Below are 19,070 nucleotides of genomic sequence, written 5' to 3'. Positions count from 1 at the left end.
AGTCCTGAGGAAGTAAATGGATGTTGTGCTGAGTAAGGGATTCAGGAATTGACCAGGAAGTCAAATGAGTGGGATGGAGAAGCAGGTCATAAGAAGTAGCTCGTATTCTGGAGATTAGGCATTGCTACACCCATAAAGGTGATTTAGGTGTGGAAAATGCACTCCACCCCAACAGTTACTGCAATTAAAATCTGACATACCAGGAAAGGCTGCAAAATAATCAGGTTAGAGAGCAGAGAGACAACTCAGCTGCAAGCTTGAGTTGGTTCTTGATGCTGAATGTCCACCATGCCTGTGACAAATGTGAATATGAGGCTTTCTTCTCCCCTCTCTGAATAGATGCTCAGGTTGTCACTCACTCAGTGCCAACCACTGAGAGAAGTGATTCAGAAACCAGCTGAGGTACTGTTCCAGCACTTCAGGAACATCTGTATTTTCAAAGGAGAGCTGCTAGGGTAAAATTTCAGGCCATGTTCCTTAAAGTGCAGTGCGTATGCAGGCCAGGAAGAGAGATCCAGCTGTGCTGGCGGAAGAGATTAATGCCCTCGCTTGCTCATCAGTGCCAGAGATCTCATCCATCTGCCACTGGAGCAGTTCGTGTAAGCACTCCCTTAATCTTTAGCTTTAAACCATTTAAATTGTTGGTCTGAACTGACCTAGATTGTTTTGCCTTTAACATATTTGGAAGTGTTCACGCAAACCACTGCACCGGCAGATCGAGTCTGGCCTCGGCTCCTGCGTGCTGTGGGAAAAGGTCCCGGTGAGGGCTGGTCTGGCCTTTCAGGTCACGGGTCTGCACCCCGTGGCCAGGTCCCAGGTGGGACACATCTTGCCTGACATTTGGACCCCTCCCTAGGAGAGCACTTTCCTATCTGGAAGATATCACTGTTCTGAAGGGTGAGTGTAAAAAGAGTAATTCTGGGAAAATATCTTCTGCTTATTGAATCTCTCTCTGTGAATAAAAATGTCTTCAGCACGGAGGGCTTGTAGGCTTTTCCCATGGAATCATTTTATTTCTCTAATCCAGAAATGGAAACCAGTCCTTATTTTATATGAGTATGGCTTTTGCTTCCTTCTTTTGGCTGTCTTTCTTTGTAGGAGCTGCAGTTATTTTTTATCATTTACACTTGTCCTTTACAGCCAGCTTGTGCTTTGTTTTGTGTTATGTAAGAAAAGTTAAATGTTGTGATTTATACAGGATGACTTTTGATCAGCAGGATTCAGCATTGGGATACCCCAGAACCTGTAAAGATATTAAAGTTATTGTTTTACCTGTGTGCAGTAGTCGTAGTCCTTAAAGAGACAGATGTGTTCATGATCCTTGTGCTTGTGTGAGCTCTGCAGGACATTGTCTTCATTGTGAGCACCTCTGACTAACAGATCTGAGCATTTCTGCACCTCAGAGAGAGTTGATCCCAATCTTTTATAGCCAGGTCTGAAAGATTGTGCCTAAAGTCCTCTTGGTCCTGAGCAACCTGTGAAGAGAGGTGGCACTCTGATTCCCCAAGCAAATCCCACCGTGTCCCCAAAGGCCAGTGTGACTTGATGTCTTTGAAAAACTCAAGAGATTTCTTTTCAGGAATGGTCAGGAGCAAGTCTATCAGTATTCCTCTTAGTCCTGGGATAGAATAGAATGAAAATGTCATTTCTGTTACTTTTGTTTTGACACAGTAAGCAGGTAAACCTGTTTTCTAAGGGAGTTAAAACTCTGAGTGCCAGGTGCAGGAAAGTATTTCACCTACAAGTAGAGTCAGCGTGCAGGGTGGATTGCAATCAATTTTTTTGTGGTGGTGCCATGTGACAGGCCAAGGCAGTTGTGAGCTCTCAATTCTCACCTCCTGAGAAGGTGAGATCTCCCCTGAGCAGGCAGAGTGCTGCTCAAGTCAGTACTCATTTACACTAGCTGAAAAAGAGAGGCTTTTACTTCCATTGAACTACATCCTGAATTACTACTTTACAGAGTTAAATCCTAGAAAGATTTGGGCCAGAGCTGCACAGAGCACACTTTACCCCTGTGGGAACACCAGAAGGTTGTAAAGGCTCCTAAACTTGATGGGCAGAGCAAAATCATGGCCAGTGACAAATCCACGTTGTGCACAGACAACCACAGCAGTAAAAGCCTGGCTATGCAGGGAGTTGGTGCTGCAGCACTGGGCATTTGGGATTATTATAGGAATTATTATTCCTATAATAAAAGGAATGACCTTTTATTATATATCAGTGTGTACAACTTGGAATGACCTTTTATTATATATCAGTGTGTACAACTTGGAATGACCTTTTATTATATATCAGTGTGTACAACTTGGGAAGGGTGGACTCCAGTGCCTGAACAGGCAGGCTCTCGGCGTGGTACTGCAGCACAAACAGTGAGTATAACCATAAACTTCTGTTACAAAAAGCCAGGAACTGATCAAAGGTAATTTCTCAGTCCTGCAGGTTCTCCTTCCCAGCTGGGGACCAGGTCTTTTTGGCAGGGCCATGCAGGGAACCACGCACTCAGACCACTGGTTGGGCAGCACAAGAAAAGACTCTGGTCTTCAGGGCTGCGTGCCCAGCTGCCTGCCTGCATGCTGAATTCACACGCCTTGTCTGAGGGTGAACTACTCATTCAAAGCAGGGGAAAGCCCACATTTCAGAAAGAGTCGATTTAGGGTGTCTTTAAAAGGGTGGCAGTATCTGGGGTCGAAGTCTGGGTGCAGTGGAATGCCTATTGTCAAACCTAAAGAGCAAAGTGAACGCTACATATTGTGGAACCCAAATGCAGCTGGCATGAACCAAAAATGTGCATGTGAGCGCCTTTCTAAGTACCCAGTAATCCTCCGGGGCAAAACGAGGATTAGGTCTCTCTCACAGACAAAGAGGGAGTTCATTTTCTCAAATATCCTTTGGCCAGTACCAAATGAAGTGAGGAACCCCAATGGATGTGAATACTCCTTTCAGATCTCTGCTTGCAAACAGGTACAGCGTCGGAGCAGCTTGTTTGTGCGGTTACGTGGCTCTGTGCAAACATAACGCAGCCTGATTGTGGGATTGAGGTCAGGTCAAATAAAACACATCCAATCTCAGGAAAAAAAAAAGGAAAAGCCAGAAAAACACTGGACAAGTGGGACTAAGACGTTATTGCACAGTCAAAACGCGGTCTCCTTTCTCCAGACTCTTTCTCAGTGGACCTGAAGGTCAGTGCTCATTCAAGTTGTTTAAGTTGTGGTTGCTTAAGTGAAGAGCTCTCCTAGAAGGAAAGCTGTGAGTCTGAATTAATTCCAAGGGACTTCTTGGCCTCTGTGTTTCTTTGCCCTGAAATACTGTGTGCTCAGCATGACCATTAGTTTGAAAGTGATAGGTGCCTGAATGTGAGATGGATCCACCTAAAATTTGCCATCCCAAGACAGGCCCTTTAATTTGCCTTCAAGCAATGGCTTGTGCATTTAGAAAAACACAAGCTGCCTCCACACTATTCCTGGAAAATTTCTTCTTTTCCCTTTTGCTGATTGGCTTATGGCATGAAGATCAGCTTTAGTAATCCTGTCTTAGCAGATATCAGCATGGATGTGCCTCTGATGCATACAAAAAAAAATTGTATTAAATAAATAGTCCTTTTTCTTAGAAGCAGCAGCCAGCAGCACTCTGAATGATTTTGGGTTGTGTGGATTTTTTCCTTAGCTTTACAGACCCATCTGAATCCAAGATGTGGATGTTATTGTTTCTATTTGAGACTTGGAACTTGCTGCAGAACTCTGGGAAGAATAACTCGTTCGTTCCCAAGGTTCATGTGCTCAGTAAGCCTTACTGAGATTTCAAAACCTGTCTTGCTCAAGGTAGAGCCTCTTGCATTTTCAAGTGTCCCTGAAACAGCCTTGAATTCTTTATCTGCCTCATTAGACAGTGGACTTCAACCTGGCTCTTCCCCATCTCAGGTGAGTGTCTTAAGTGGCAGGCTGGAGATTTTACCCAGGAACTGAGAGACTTTTCCCAGCAAAAGCCTTACTCCAAACTGCGTGCCCTCCAAGGAGAAGTTTCACTTTAGTTTAGGAGAATTTTTCTTATGAAATAATTGTTTTGTCCATGTATTTCTAGCTGCTCCTGGCTCTTTGTCTGACTTGGGGGCCCCATGAGCACAGACTAACAAAGCTGTGCAGACGTTGTCACTACCAGCTAAGACCCACATGTGCTCTGTCCAGGAGAGGACCTGAGTCTTTGTGCTCTGACACACAGGGCACTTCCACTTCAGCTAAAGGAGATCCTGTGAGCGTGACAGATATGTGGATTACAGGCTATTTCTGGACCAGCCACAGGAGGTAACAAAATGAGGAATACATAAGCAATCCAGTCTTTCCACTTCAGGCAGAGCAGGAGGATCTGCAAAGCAGCATGACCACTGGTGAGCACAAGGTTGGTGCCCGGGGTGAGTGTGGTCTCTCTCCCCTTCTGCAACCCTGCCCAGGTAGAAGGCAGGAAGGCTTGCTGCTTGCCCAGAGATGAGGGACTGTCATGGAGGCAGGATTTTCATTCACCAGGAGACGTAATTCCAGCTCATCAGCTGCTGAGAGCTTGCCTGTAGCCTGCAGGATGAGGATAGCCAGAGGTGAAGCTGCCAAACTCTCCTTATGTCACTTGGCTGAGCTGGGGATCTCGGGATGACCTGTGACATTGTGTAACGTGGGGTGCTGTAAGGATAGAACAGCAAACCTTGACTCCTTCGTCTCCCTCCTTGCAGGGTTGTCAGAACCACGTTCTGCTTTGTTGCTGCTTCTCCTTATTTTTGTGTCTGTGCTGTTGGCTGTTTCTGTAGTGGAGAAGAGTTGCCTTTTATGTTCTGATTTTAGACAAAGGGAAGAAATATCAGGAAATGCCTACAAAGCACTGTAGCACTTGGAAGAGGAGTTCCTTGCTTTAATTGCTATTTCAGAGGCATCTGCATGTGAGTGGTTATTTTTCTAGGAAAGCTTTTAATTCTGATAGCGGTTATAAACATTCCTGTCAATCCCAAATGATTTAAAAATCAGAATGTAAGCTCCATCCTCTCCTCTAGGCAACTGGGTTTAGAAGTAATGAGATATTAAAAATTACTAAGCCTATTAACATTTGGGGGTTTGATCCTCTAGGACTTAGGTCTTCTATTAACGAGGCAGCAAACCTGGTGTTAGTTTAAAATAAGTAATCATGACTCCAAGAGGTGGAACCATTAGAAAGATACCCATTTTGAATTTTTTTTTTTTTTTTTTAAAGAAAAACTGTAATCATTTTTAAACATAGTTCCAGGTGCTGTTTATGGAAGATCTCACTCGTATCCTAGACTTCATACCTGGAACTACAGACAGCTGAGCAGAAAAGCAGAGTACAGGATGGTGGTGCAGACAGAAGTGGCAGGCTGATGTGCTGGAAAACAAATGCTATGAGCAGACAAAACCTCAGAAGTTTGGTTTTGTATGGCTTCCCCGTGTAAAATCTCTCTCCTCGTTGGGTATTGTAGCCAGGCAGCTACACCACAGCATTTCCTGAATGAGGGCAATTATTTCTACTACTTCCATTGCTCAGGGAACTATTTTTATGAAACATGGAGTTTAATTCATTGAGAATAACATCTCTGCAGACCCTGGCTGAAATTGACCAACTGGTTCAGACATCATTGTTGGGGGATCTGCTGGGCAGAGGCATGCACACCCACTTGTAGGCTAGGCTTGATTCAGGGAACCAATCTGTACTGGAATGTGGAGATTATAAATAAGGATAAGACCGAAGAAAGTGAGAAAGAAGAGCTGAGAGCCCAAAAGGTTAAGATAAGTGGTATGAAACATTTCAAGTATGCAGGTAACCAGAGGTCAGTGCAGGAGGCAGATAAGGTGGCCAGAGGAGGTCAGAGTCGGTTACGGTCAGAAGCAAAGGTCTCCCTGAAACAGTGCATGAGTTCTGCAGGGATTGTGGCGGCTTGGGAAGGACTTGAGACATTGGATTGCAGCCACAGGCCGTGCAGTCTTGTAGGAAGTCAACTCATATAAAACAAGGCCAGCTGTGCTTTCTTGTAGAGCTCTGAAGAGGGTGGTGAAAAATAGGGAAACATTTTGCAGATGTTCTGCTATAGAAAAGGCAGAGGAGATACTGCTGCGTGGGTTCAAGAGGTGCTGCTTCTTTCTTCTGGTGCACGAGGCAGAAGCAACCCAGGTTTTCTGTAAAAAAAGGCTTAAATCTCTAGTACTGTATTATTTCACTGTTTGTCAAGCAAGTGTCAAGAAAAAAATCCTAACAGGCCGTATTTTTAGATGAGGGACAAGCTGAGCAGTGTGTTTTTGTACAGCTACTCATTGACATGTGTGGTGCTAAATACCAAAGGCACCATGGAAGCAGCGAGTGTAAATAACAATTCAAAATTAAACATGAACTTTGCAGAAAAAGAGAAAGATTTCAGAGACAGCTGCCGGCCTCAGGTGGGAGGTAAAGGAGTTTTAAATAGACTGCTCTAGGTTTCCTGTCTCCCGCTTGCCAGCTTTAGGAACAACGTGCTAACAAAAAGAACAACTGCAGACCACTCCTTGCCAGGGATACTTTTTAGCTGTGCAGTTGTGAGGAGGCACTTTGCAACATCCCGAAATACAATGCAGCCTGGACTTTAAAGAGCATCCCAGCGGGCTGGGCGCTGTCACAGAGAGCCAGCACAGCACGCCATGCCATCCTGGGGACAGCTCAGGCTCCAGGAGAAGGCGTGAGTGGCAGCAGTCAAGACACAAGGTAGGCCCTCAACATCTTTGCATTATGTTGGCTTTTTCCTTGTTATGGTTGAAGAAGGATCTTTATAGAGATTAGCACGCTCCAGATAGTTAGGTTGAGCTGCCTTCAGAAATGATTTAGAAATGTCTTAGAAAATATTTCAGGATAAGCAGTCAGGTTGCTTGACTGAGTGTGAGGCAGAAAGCTGCAAGGGGAGGATAGGATGAGTTTGAGGGAGGGAGGTCTCCAGCTCTGCAGCTGCAGCCCTGGTGCTAGTCTCAGGTATTTTACCTGCTGAGCCAGCTGTGCTCTCGCTGGAGACACCCCTGCCATGGGTATTGTCCTCTCTGGCAAAGCACCCGGCGGTGGCTGCTGCTGCTGAAGGGCTGCTGTGCTCCATCCCTGATGTGTGTGTGTGCTTCACTGGTGGAAAGATCCTCATCTCTTGTGTTCCCCACTGGGCTCGATTAATGGTGTTATTTATAGACTGGCTGATTAGTTTTCAATGTCTTATTGAGCCCGTCATTCCACACAGAGCTCAGTAATTACAGTTTTTTAAGAGGCTCGGGAAAAACTCCGTTGCATTTCCTTCTTACCCCTGAACAACAAGCCCAGAGCCCATGCAGACACTAATTAACGTTTCTTTGTCTCTCTGAGGTAAACCCCAAAGTTATGCATGCTGGCAAGCACGGGTTTCTCACTGTGTGAGGAGGAACACCCAAGCTGCTTACCCTCCCGCTGCTGGCAGCCACCGATTGTGAGGGTCAGGTCTGTGTGGATCCATGTGGGAACACTTGGAAGTGACTTCCTCAGAAAGCTCTGCTCACAGCAGAGTTTAGAGTCTGTGTTGTCTCTTGCTTTCTTCACATCTTTCAAAAGCTGGGGTTTTTTAAAAAAAGACCCTAAGTGCTGAAAGATCACTAGGCTCTGGTGACCAGGAAGCTGTAGTCACTTACTCCTTTCTATCATTTTCTCAGGCTGCTGATTATTCTTTTTAATGTATTTGGCACAGGGGCAATTTCCCATTTCTAAATATTGTTGCTGGCTACTTCAGAAATAGCTCACCAGAGAGAAGACACGAGCAGCTTTACTCACTGCAGGAGTACAGCTACTGCATAACCTGGAGAGCCAAACTCTGCTATTTTGGAAACGAATAGAGAGGTTACAACTGAGCACTAGGGAGGTTCATCACTGGTCTGAGGCGTCTCCCATGAACTTGGCAAAGATCTTCCTCTCCTGTGATGGTACCTGCTTTCAAACAGATGGAAACAGCACTCTAAGAATTGTCTCAAAGAAATTCCCACTTGCTCCCTTTTTTAGCCTTTTTTAGGAGGGTTAGGCCTTGACTTTGTAAGCGTTTCGGTGTCGTGATGAGGGTTACAGCACAGTTATAGTGGCAGCTGGCAGCACTTTGGGACATCCAGATGCCTTTTCCAAAAGGGCTGAGCCCTCACACAAATCAATGACGCAGGTATGGTCACAGCCAAGTCCCTGTTCTCCCCTTTAAACTGAGGTCGTGTCACCCCAGCATGGTACTGACTGTGAAGGATCTTCAGGTCAACTGTATCTTCTCTTCCCATGAAGAGCAAACTGCAGAGGTGTCAGGGATGGTAGTTCCCTGGATGGGAAAGGAGGCATGAGGAGGGAGGTCGGGATTTACTCTGGAGTTAAGGTGAGTGCCTCTGCTGAGATGGTTTCCCCTCTAACGGGATCCTGCCATGATGCTGTCACTGAGACACCTCATTAGGCTTCAGCACGATACGCAGCAGCCTCGCCACGAATTTGAGCTCTGCTTAAACACTCCCCAGAGGCTTTGTGGGGCCCCTTGTCCCAGAAATCTGTCAGGGGCAGTGTCATAGGGGCAGAAGTGCAGTTCTTTGTGGCTGGGAACATCTCTCCAGTGTGGCCACACAAAGCCTTAAAGAAGGGACTTTGTCCTCTAAACACTACAGCTGTAAATATATTTTACTTACCAAAATGTAGACCTGTTTGTATCTATAAATTGTTTATGTCCAGTCTTTTAAATCCTCATCTGAAGCAGGACTTCTGTCCTTTCTTTACCTTGCAGTGAAATCTCCTCTAAAAAGTAGTAACTTTTCATGGTAAACTTGGTAAGCAAAGAGAATTAGAGCAGTTAACCGTCTTGGCACTTCACAGGGCTGCAGTCAAGGAGGTTGTGCTCCTAGTAAGTAGCAAGGCTGGTACAGGAGCACAGGGAGGGGGATGTTGGTCGTTTGCTGAGAGGCTTGACATCATCTCAGAGGAAAGAGGTGGCAGAGACAAAAACAGAAAAGGATTTGGCACACGGAAAGAAAAGGCAGCTAAGGCAGGATTTGGGGTAGAATTTGGATGAAGAAAAGCAGGGCGAGCAAAAAAAAAGGCTGTCCTGGACCAGTCGCTTTCCCTAATCTAGGGGAAAGTGCTGCTGTGCTTCCCTGGTATATCTCATCCGCAATGTGAGGCTTAACATTCCTGCCTGGCACGTGGGGGCTTGGGGAGGGAGCGTGGGGGAGGACCCAGCCGGACACAAAGACGGCTGGCCTCTCACTGGAATGGCATCCAAGCCATCTCAGCTATCCAAAGCCCCAGCTGCCGGCATGTGAGCTCAGCCTGCAAGCCGCTAAGCACACACCAAGAAGCAGTTCCAGCACACCTCGGAGCAGGGCCCGCTGCGGCCCAGGGACGGTGGAGGGGATGGGGGGTTCTTTCAGATGAGCTTTTATTTGGTGTGGCTGTTCCTAGAACAAGGAGAAATTTCAAATCTCTCCCGCCTTTCAGTGCTAAAAAAGGGAGCAAGTGGGAATACGGGATCGTTTCAGGCTGCCCCGTGCCTGGGGGAAGGAAGGAGCTGAAGCGATGGTTACGCGATGTTTCTGTGACTCCTGCGTGCGTGCGATGAAGCGGGGTAAATATTTGTTTGCTAACTTTGTGGAAATATCAGTAGAGGCAGGGATAGGCTTCTCTTTCTTATTCTCACTGTGTGGACCTTCCTCTTAGTTTTTCTCTTGTGCATTCAGAGCTTTCCCTCAGCTCTCATAATGTGGTTGTGTGTGGAAAGGGCGTATCCCACAGTGAAACCCCTCAACTCCGTGCTTAGGGATGTAGAGTCCCAAAATGCAGATAAAGGATAACAAAGTTTGTGCCACAGATGCTGCAGCTGATCCCACTCCTGTGTGCTGAGCAGGAGTGCTGTGGTATTGTGCACCTCCTGCAGAACGATTGGGAGGGGCACTCCCAGGGACTGAGCACTGCCTAGGTGTAAAGGAGAGCAAAATCTCCCTCGTACAGCCTGCCGGGGCAGTGACATAGAGAAGAAAAGGGATACACCTGGCTGTCTGTGACATTTTCTTTGCACTTCTTCAAAAGTAGGGTAATGCCTCTGCCTTGCCCCCTGGGTCTGTGTATTATTGCCTGTGTATTGTCTTCTTGCCTAAATCCTTATTAAATGTAGGATAAAAGGGCTGAGGTTTTTGTGTGTCTGTGTTGACGTGGCCTCGGTTTCTTTTGACAGGGACGCACATGCAGCAAAGGGATGCACCAAGCTGTCTCCCAACCCGCTCAGTCCGGACTGCGTGACCACTGACTTTCAGCCCAGCAAAAGCACGTGGTCTGGAGGAGTTAAGTTGCGGCTGAAGAGCAGGTGAGAGCGCGTGGATCTGTGTCCCTATCTGCTGTGTGTGTTTTGTGGCCACTGTTCTGGGAGATTGACTGGCAAACTCTACTTTCCTTTTGTGGGAGGGAGGGTGGCAGCAGTGCTGGAGGGGAGCAGTGTGAATCTCCAACATCTGCGGCAGCAGAAGAGATCCAGGACAGTTTCTTAACCTCACACCCACCTTTTCCCAAGGCTTCCTTGCCCTCAGCACGGTGCCAGGGAAATGAATTCACCTTTTGGGCCTCAAGTCCAACATCGACATTGCTGCGTGTCAGTAACATCTGCGTAGGGCTGGCTGTAAAATAGCTACTGCTTTGGCTGCCAATATTCCTGCAGGTAACTCCCTGAGAAGGAGTCCTGGAAGATGTGTCCCTTCTCCTCAAAAACTTTTGTCAGTGGCAGTAAATGTCATCAGAAATGCTGGACCAAAATACCTCCACAGAAGGGGTGTGAACCTGCTGTGGTTCACCAGCTTTAGGTGCCTGGCTTTCCAAAATCTCCCGGCTTCTCCCAAGTCTGTGAGTTTGGCATTCATGACAACCCTGCTGATGAGTGCCTGTCTGCATTTTTAAATGCTTAAATGTCTTCAGAAGTCAGTTTCCTGAGTTGCTCTGGATCTGCCAGTGTTGTGGCAGAGCCTGATTTCCTTCCTTTATCCATGCCATTTAGGACCAAATCCTACAGCATTTACTCAGGCAATGCTTTTGCTGGCATCCGAAGAGCCTCTTACATCAGTCTGATGGTAATCTGCATGACCTCATAGATTTTTGTGTCTCAGTCTTCTGAGATTTACACCATGAAGTCAAAGCAGTGACTTTTATTGGCAACACTGCATTCAGGCCAGGCCTTGACTTTATTTGAAGTCTTAATTTCCTGTAGCTGGAGGAAATGTGGCACAGAGCCTGTTAGTGAGCAGCTGAGAAGGGCGTGCGACACGTGAAGTCACGTTCTGATCTTATCAGCAAGGATACACCTCTGGAGCAAACTCCCTGACCTTAGTGGAGTTGCTCCAGCTTTTAGGCACTGTAAGCAGTTAGGGATGTGACCCTGCACAGCCTGGGTGGCTGCAAAGGGAGGAGAAAGGGCTCAGCTCTTCTGCCAGCGTTCCTGTGTGTAACTTCACTAAATTCGTATTGCTTTCTTCCAGTTGAGGATTCGCACCATAAATTATTTCTCTCTCAGATGGGGGAGCTTTCAGAGGCTGAAATCTCTCCTCAAGCTGCTTTTATCAGGGAGAGATTTATCTCTGACTGGGGCGTAAGACTGCAGTTCCTAAGGTATGTGACCCACAGTAAATTTGGGAAAGGACATAGATCCACCACTGTCCTATAGCAATGAGTTATTCAACACGTGCCCTCTGTAAATCCCGCTTGCCTGTGGATCTAGTAGCAGATCTTTGCAGAAGCTCCAGAGTTTAGCATTTCACTTGGATTCATTTGTCTCTGGAGGCAGATCCAGTGTTTTGCTTTACTTTACCGGCACTGTCGGAGGCTGTTTCTGCATCTCTCGGGCTGAAGCTTTGGTTACAAACAGGAAGTTGCTTTTATGTATAAAAATTTGCGTGTGGGAGGGTATTATTTCAGACTCGGTGACCTTTGCTTTGGCCATAGCACCGGGTGCCATTCCCCTACTTGTTTTCGTTCCACAGACTCTCCCTAGGGAATGAAGACAACAGGCTGTCAGCAGTCCTGATCCATTTCTGAAATTTGAGGTGATGAATGAATGTCCTTAGTCGAAAGGGGAGGGAAATCCAGAGCTCAGGACCAGTTTCTCAGGTGTTTCAGGTGAGCATCTATGGAGAAGAGCAGCACAGCACCAGTCTGCAGTTCAGCCTCCCCAGTGTACACTCAACGATTGCTCACTGAAGCTCACCTCATATCCTCCGCTGTGCAAAATAAACAAGGCCAGGGTGGTACTGCCAGCCGGTGCAGCCACATTACTACAGCTCTTCCCCTTGGTAAAGGGCAATCTGAGGTGAAACAGAGGGAAGAATTAGGTCTAGAAATCCAGACACAGGGTTCTCTTTCAACAAAAAGATGTTAGTTACCAAAGTGATTCAGAATTTCCCTGAGGAAAGGTTCTGTGGCTTGAATTCTGTTTCCCCAGGTTCTGTGGTTTGAATTGTGTTAAATCACTACGGATTTGCTATTTCACTCACCCCACAGGTGTAAGTCCCAGTGAGATAAGGATGACCACCTATCCCACAGGAACAGTGGGAAGGTGAATTCCCAGCTAGGAGTAAATGATGAATTCACCTGACTGGCTAAAAGTTTAAACTCCCCCTATAGAATCATATAATTGTTTTGGTTGGAAATGACCTTGGTACCCTTTTTTTTAAATTTCTTTGCAATGTCTCAGCAATCCATCTGTTTGTGAAGAGATCTCACCCCACACACACGAACACGTGTACATATGTACATACATTCAGCACACACACCTAAAGGACCTTCTTCTCTCCCCTTTATCATTTCCACATTAGCACTTTGGCGTTGAGTTTATTAGCATTGCCTGTGATTTGTAGCCCTGTAGCTCAGAGCAGAACCCAGCTACTGTCTGAAACACTTGCCCTGCAAATCCCCTTGGTTACCTGCCGTGAGTCATTGTCCACGTTACGTTTGGATAATCAGGCTCGCAGGGCAGCATTTCTGCTGCCAGCCACCAAGTTCCTCCAAAGGACTGAACGACACAAGGAAAACACATTCCTTCCATTGTTTCTAAGTCTCTCCTGTTGCAAGTTGCTGTGTGTTTGAAATCAGGGTGCGAAAGAATCTAAGCTATGCTTGTTTTTCTGTCTTTTTAACTAATTTACTGACTGGAGAAGAATGAGGAAAAATTATTTGAATTAAGCCCATTGGGCCAATTCATGGATACGGATAAATCAGTGCAGCTCTGTGAGTTCTGCAAAGCCACGGACAGGGTAAGCCACTGTAGGGTCTGGCTGTTGAGATTTTCTGCTTTTTTTTCTTTTTCTTACTTTTTCTGTAAGTTAGTCAGCTTCTCTTTTCCATGTCTGTTCTTTCTTTTTCATTTTCCAGTGAAAGAAACAGAATAAAATTGTAGCAAGAAGAGGAAGGCTGCAGAGTGCCTTTAATTTAGTGCTCACCAGCTCCTCACTCTAGCCTCCAAAGTACCAGGCTGGAGGCTGTCTTGGCTTCCCCATGTCTAAGCCACAGTCTTGCGTGAACGGTGCAGATGGACTATCCTGGCAGCAAGTACTTTCTCAAAACAGAGATCTGAAATACTCTTTATTTTGCAATTTATATCCTACTTAGTGTGTTGCTTGGTAATGATTTCTTTAAAAAAAGAAAGCTGTCAGAAGATCCCAGTGGGACAAAGTCCTTGAATCCAGTAATCAAGAAGAATGAAGCTTGTATACATCACCTCTCACACTAATAACCAAAGCCCCGCTGTTCCTATTCAAACCTGTTGTCTGGTTAGTGTCAGGGAATGTCAGTGGGACTCTTTTCTTTGTGTAGGGCCAAGTCCTTCAATCTAAATATTGCCTGTCAAACATAGGCTTGGGCAGAGGGAAGAGGAATCAGCAGCGCACAGCCCTGTTCCTAGCACTGCGCTCTGCGGTAGGCCCGCTCAGTCACTTCACCTCCTGAGGCCTTTGTTTCCTTTTCTGGAAAATGGATAAATGCTCCTTTCTGGGATAAGACAGCCTGAGGGTTACCAAAGCAATGTGATAACGCAGAGGTGTGACATGCAAAACCAATAATCATTAATTACAATGTTTGACTGTTCCCGAGTTCAACTAAGGAGTGACCGTTGCTCACAGCTGCCATCACCTCTGAGTGATCCCAGCACTTCCTTCTGCAGATTGGGGTGGAGAGAATTTCTTTCAAGAAAAGACAATCTTTGGTCTCCTGCAAACTCTGGCATATTTTTCTGCAGCACTTGATGCCTTTGTGTATCCTCAGCCATCCACACCTTGTCCCTTACCAGAGGCAGCATGATGAACATTGCTGTGTCCTTGGTTATTCTCATCCACAGAATAACCTTTCTGCACCGTTTTTCTCTGCCTGACAAGGAGAGAAGGAGGAGAGAGAGGCTGTTTCCTGCATGTGGACTTGAGAAGAACAGTAGAAAAAATCTGTAGGTACATCCACATCTCTGCTTTCACACAGGGCTTTCCTTTCCAGTGGTACAGTGGGGAGTTTTTCCTGAAGAGCTGGCGATGGTAACGGTAGCAAATCTGATGAGAAACCTCTGATTCTCTGCTTCCTCGCCCCACAGAGACTTCAGGGAGCTCGGTACCTGCTTCCCCGTTCTGACGTGGCACTCAGGGCTTGGTGTGGTGCAACCCAGACATCCCAAGTGATGCTTGTTAAAGGGAAAAAAACAAACAGCATCTGATATGTCAACTGGAAACAACACACAGGCACAATATTTGCCTAAGCCCCTGGGAAAGGGGCTGGAGAGAGAAAGGAGGCCAGACTGGTCTGGGGTGGAGCCCTGAACTTGACTGGAATATTTTTCTCAAGTTTTTTTTCTGGTTTGGTGGGTTTTTTTGTTGTTGTTGTTTAAGATTTGGACTGATAAAAACTGTGAGATACTCTGAAGGGATTCCCTGGGTGGGGAGTTGTCCTCTAGAAGTTGCAGAGGTTAATATATTGTGGACAAGAAGGTTGGGTCCTGGTAGGAGAATACTGACATGTTTCACCAAAGTGTTCTGAAGTGAGGGGCTTTCCAGTGTGTTTTTTACTTAGGGAAAGTTTTAATCTGAGCATAAAGAGAGATGGAGGGTGCAGCTTTCCCTTTCCTTTATAGGTGAGGAGACACTCTTGCCCAAGATCCGTGACATGAAATATCATTTCATATACTTCAGGTCTTTCTAATGAGTTCTCCTTCTTTGTAGTCAAAATTGGGAAGGGATAGAGCTCAATCCAGATTTCTCCTGCCTCAGAATTTACCAGAAGAGCTCTGTGAGCCTAAAAAGACAGATTCAGTGAAAGACACATCAAGCTGATGCCATTATGGTCCGACTTCTTTCTAATTGGCCTCGTCTGTTATGCTTATTTTTAGAACCATGACTGAACCTTAATTAAGAGCGACATTGCTTTGAGTAGATTGTGGACTCGCTCTGTCGAAATCCTAATAGGCTTCTGAGTGCTTTAGTTTTTCCTTCATCTCCTGCTTAATAGCCAGGGACCGCCGCACCGCGTTTGGATGTCTGGAGAACGTATCCTTGTTACACTCACGCTCCTTTTAGATGTGACCATCTTGGAGACAGGTCCACAGTGGTGAAAATTCAGGTCTGTTGTTTATGCTGCGTGTTTATGCGGGTACACGGTCGCCCTGAGAGGGTTACACGTGAATTGCTGTGATCAGGATCTCTCTGTGTGGGAAGAACCTACTACACTGTGCAGCAGGGTACAGCACAGGACTTACTACCTGTGCCACACACTCTCTGTAAGTTTAGAATTATCCCTGGCTTGAAATCTTAACCACTGCGAGGATGATGTGGTAAGGACGGGCAGCTGCTGTCGTGCCTTTCTCTCTTGTGTGTCAGTGCCTGGGATCGGATCCCAGAGGCACAAGCTTTGCACTTGCATCCCAATCTTTCTTCTCTTCTACAGGAGAAGGGTGTCTGCTGCAGGGAGGGCCCCTGTCCCTTCCCACTTCCCCAACTGAATGAGCCAGACTGTGACTGTCTCTTCCAGCTCCACCAACCTCCCACATCACCACATGGGCCACAGGGCTGCTGGGAGGACGTACATCCACAGGGATTGCCCTTGTCTGCCATGGCACAGAGTGACATTCTTAGCCTTGGGTCTCTTTTCTATTTCTTCCCATCTTTCTTGGGCACGATAGCACCAGCAGCAGCTGGTCAAAACCATCACTGCAGGTCATGGGGAATGCGTCCTGGAGATTCCTGCTCCTGCCTGGATCTGTAGGTAGATTCTGTTCCTTGGGGAGAGATGCTTTTCTTGAAAGGTTTTGCTGCCTTTATCTTTAGCATTCCCCGTCTCTGGTGAGGAGGATTTTGAAGCTTGCTGGGACAGAGGAAAAACAAACACAAGATGAGTGTTGGAAGAAGCATTTTCATAAATGGTCTGTTCAGCCATCTCAGATGATGTGTTTGTCAGACATGATGCTGATCAAAACTTAACTCCCCACAAGCTTTGTGGGTGTGTTGCAGTAGCAATAGATCAGTTTCTTGGGACATGGATAACTCTGAGTTGCTCATCGATCAGCCACAACATCCCCTCCCTGGCTTTCACTCATTAACTTTCAAAAAGGCTGTTCCATCCTGGTATTGTCTGCAAGGACAGAATTCAGTCTGTGTTTCCTAAGACAAAGTGCTTTCCTTCTGAAACCTCCCTCTTCTAGCTTCAGCAGCTTGCTTTGATATCTCATCCTATGTCCAATCTGCACAGCAAGTACCTCCCTGAGATGGATCCTGTTCCATCAAAGACCAGGATATGGCATGTGAGGGGAGGGAACTGCTTCCTTCCTGCTTCTCATCCCAACATAGAAATCAGTCCCATCGATTTGGCCTGACAACAGTCACCCCCCTGCAATTCTTGTTGTCACAGCAGCCACAGCAGCAGTCAGTATTGCTGTGCTCCTTGGCTGCAGCCAAAGTGTGCTGCTGGCAGAAATCTTGAGCAGAGGACTCTGCAGGGCTTATCTGAACATCTTTTTTGGTTTTGCTTTTTTTTTTTTCTTTTTCCCCAAACTTGGATGTTTAGAAAAAGGGAAATTTTTCTAGGCAAATATAGAAAAAAAAAAAAAAAAGAAAAGAAAATGGCAATTTGAAGAAGCTAGGTTGTTTGCTTTGGCTAAAGGTGGGCCTTTGTACACAGAAGTATCTCTGTGCTCTTGGAGGACACTGGGCTGGAGTACATTTGAATTGCAGAGCACTCAGGTTGTGCGTGTACTCTGGCATAGGTACGGAACAGGATGTAAGGAACAGAAATTAGACTGAATACATTGTTCTGTATGGTTTGAGTTTGGGAAAAAGATAAATCAACCTTAGTTATGCTGTGAAAATAGCTTCAGACGGCTGCTCTTTAGATACTGATTCATTTGGAGAGTCAGTGCCAAGGTATCTTTATAAAGTTCCATTACTGTTTTGCATACAAAGCATAAAATTAATCTACAGAGATTACAGAGAAGAACACGCTCAGCTCTTCCTAATAAGAGAGAGCAACAGAGCTATTAATGGTGAAGGGCCTCAGAAATGTCAGTGTGGTCCTTGCAGCCCAGACTGTACCGAGCCTTTGTCAGCCTGCGTTAGAGGAGACTGCTAATGCGCCGCTCACGTTTCTGTCTGAAAATGCTGTGACTAATATAGCAGCAAGGAGCACCCAGATAACAGCAGCTGGACAAGATTAAAGACTATTCTTTTCCCTTTGGTTTTCCAGTTTATGGTGTGAATTTAGCAGTATCTGGTATGTGATCAGTGTTACAGCTGCCGTGGAGCCTGTTTAGATGCCAGCGTTACATCAAGGTCCACTGCCTTCTCTGGGTATCTTTGCTCTGAGGCATTTGTCATGATGCCAACCTGACCTGGATGCCCAAGATATCTGATCTCTGGAGGTGTCCATGAGGAACCAGGAGTCTTTTTTTCCAGTCTTGGCATTTACAACAGAGGGATCACTTTCTCCATTACCTGAAGTGGAGAATTTTTTAGTAATAAGATTGTCCAAATACTTTAGCAGGTATGGTACAGGTGCAGCCCTTGAGGAACTAGTATAAAAGATAAGGGGATGAGGGTGTTTTGTTATCATTCTTGTTGTTTTTGTTATTATTATTATTACAGTAGTACATTTACAAATCCTACAGCCTCCTGGAACAAAGTGTCAGCTGTTGCTCCTGGTTTTTGTTGAAAGCAACTGAGCTACACCACATTCATAGCAGTTAAAGATGTAATGATTTATTTGTCTTCGCTCAAGTCAGGAATTAGCTGCTGCGTTTGCAAGTTTTATCACTCAGCCAGTTTGTCTGGGATGAATCAGGATCTGACGTTGTGGCCTTTACAAAAACAGTTCTGCCCCACTTGCCAAGAAGAGTTTAATCTCGCAGTGGTTTTTATTGCTTCCTGAAAGTTGTACTGTGCAGTAAAGCAAATGGAACCAAAAGCTGTTGCAAAATGGGCAGATTAAACATACTCAGCTCCCCCTCCATCTGTAATGGGAGATGGCTGATCTGCTGTAGACACTGTGGTGCGTGCTGTTGTACTGCACTCCAGTTCCAGTCCTTTTCCCTAATTAGGCAGTAGTAATTATAAACTATGAAGGAAGTAGGGTGAAGCAAGGTGCTGTTTCCAGGTGTTACAGAAGGACCTTCTTGGTGTTCCCTGAACTCCCACATGCAGCCACTGGCAGCATGGGCCGTGCCTTTCTTTTACAACCTCCCAGCTCTGTCTTGAGGAGAGTCTTTCAGCTGATTGAGTGGGAACTGGATCAGTCCCTCTGTTCTCTGCCTTTTGCTGCGTGCATGTGCACAGGGTCCCTCTGTACTTCCATCCTGCCGCCTCTTCGGAGATCACCTGTGTGAGTGTGCAACATGAGCTGGAGATCATGTGTACCACAGCGCTTCCTCTCTTGGCTTAAGCTCGGCTAAGATTCGGTTACCCTTAATCCACGTTTCCAAGGATCAGGTAGGTGTGGAAACAATGCAAGGTTATCCCACACTGAGCTGGTACGGCATGTCTTCTGACTTAAATTCACAGCTTCGCTCTCCACACGTTGTGTTATTATAA

The 19,070-nt window shown here is 46.1% G+C and overlaps 1 protein-coding gene across 1 annotated transcript in view; it reads left to right on the top strand.

Annotated features, from left to right (window-relative positions):
- Positions 1-10,223: 10,223 nt before the first annotated feature.
- The window catches only part of LOC104525981 (protein Shroom3), a 33,655-nt gene continuing 24,808 nt past the window's right edge, over positions 10,224-19,070 (top strand). Inside the window, 1 exon segment of the mRNA XM_010169290.2 lies at positions 10,224-10,345. The gene's annotated coding sequence lies outside the window, so the exon portion shown is untranslated.

This window comes from Antrostomus carolinensis, unplaced genomic scaffold (genome assembly GCF_000700745.2).
Source record: "Antrostomus carolinensis isolate BGI_N321 unplaced genomic scaffold, ASM70074v2 scaffold1896, whole genome shotgun sequence".
In the NCBI taxonomy this organism is placed as follows: Eukaryota; Metazoa; Chordata; class Aves; order Caprimulgiformes; family Caprimulgidae; genus Antrostomus; species Antrostomus carolinensis.
This window is presented reverse-complemented; position numbering and strand designations above follow the sequence as displayed.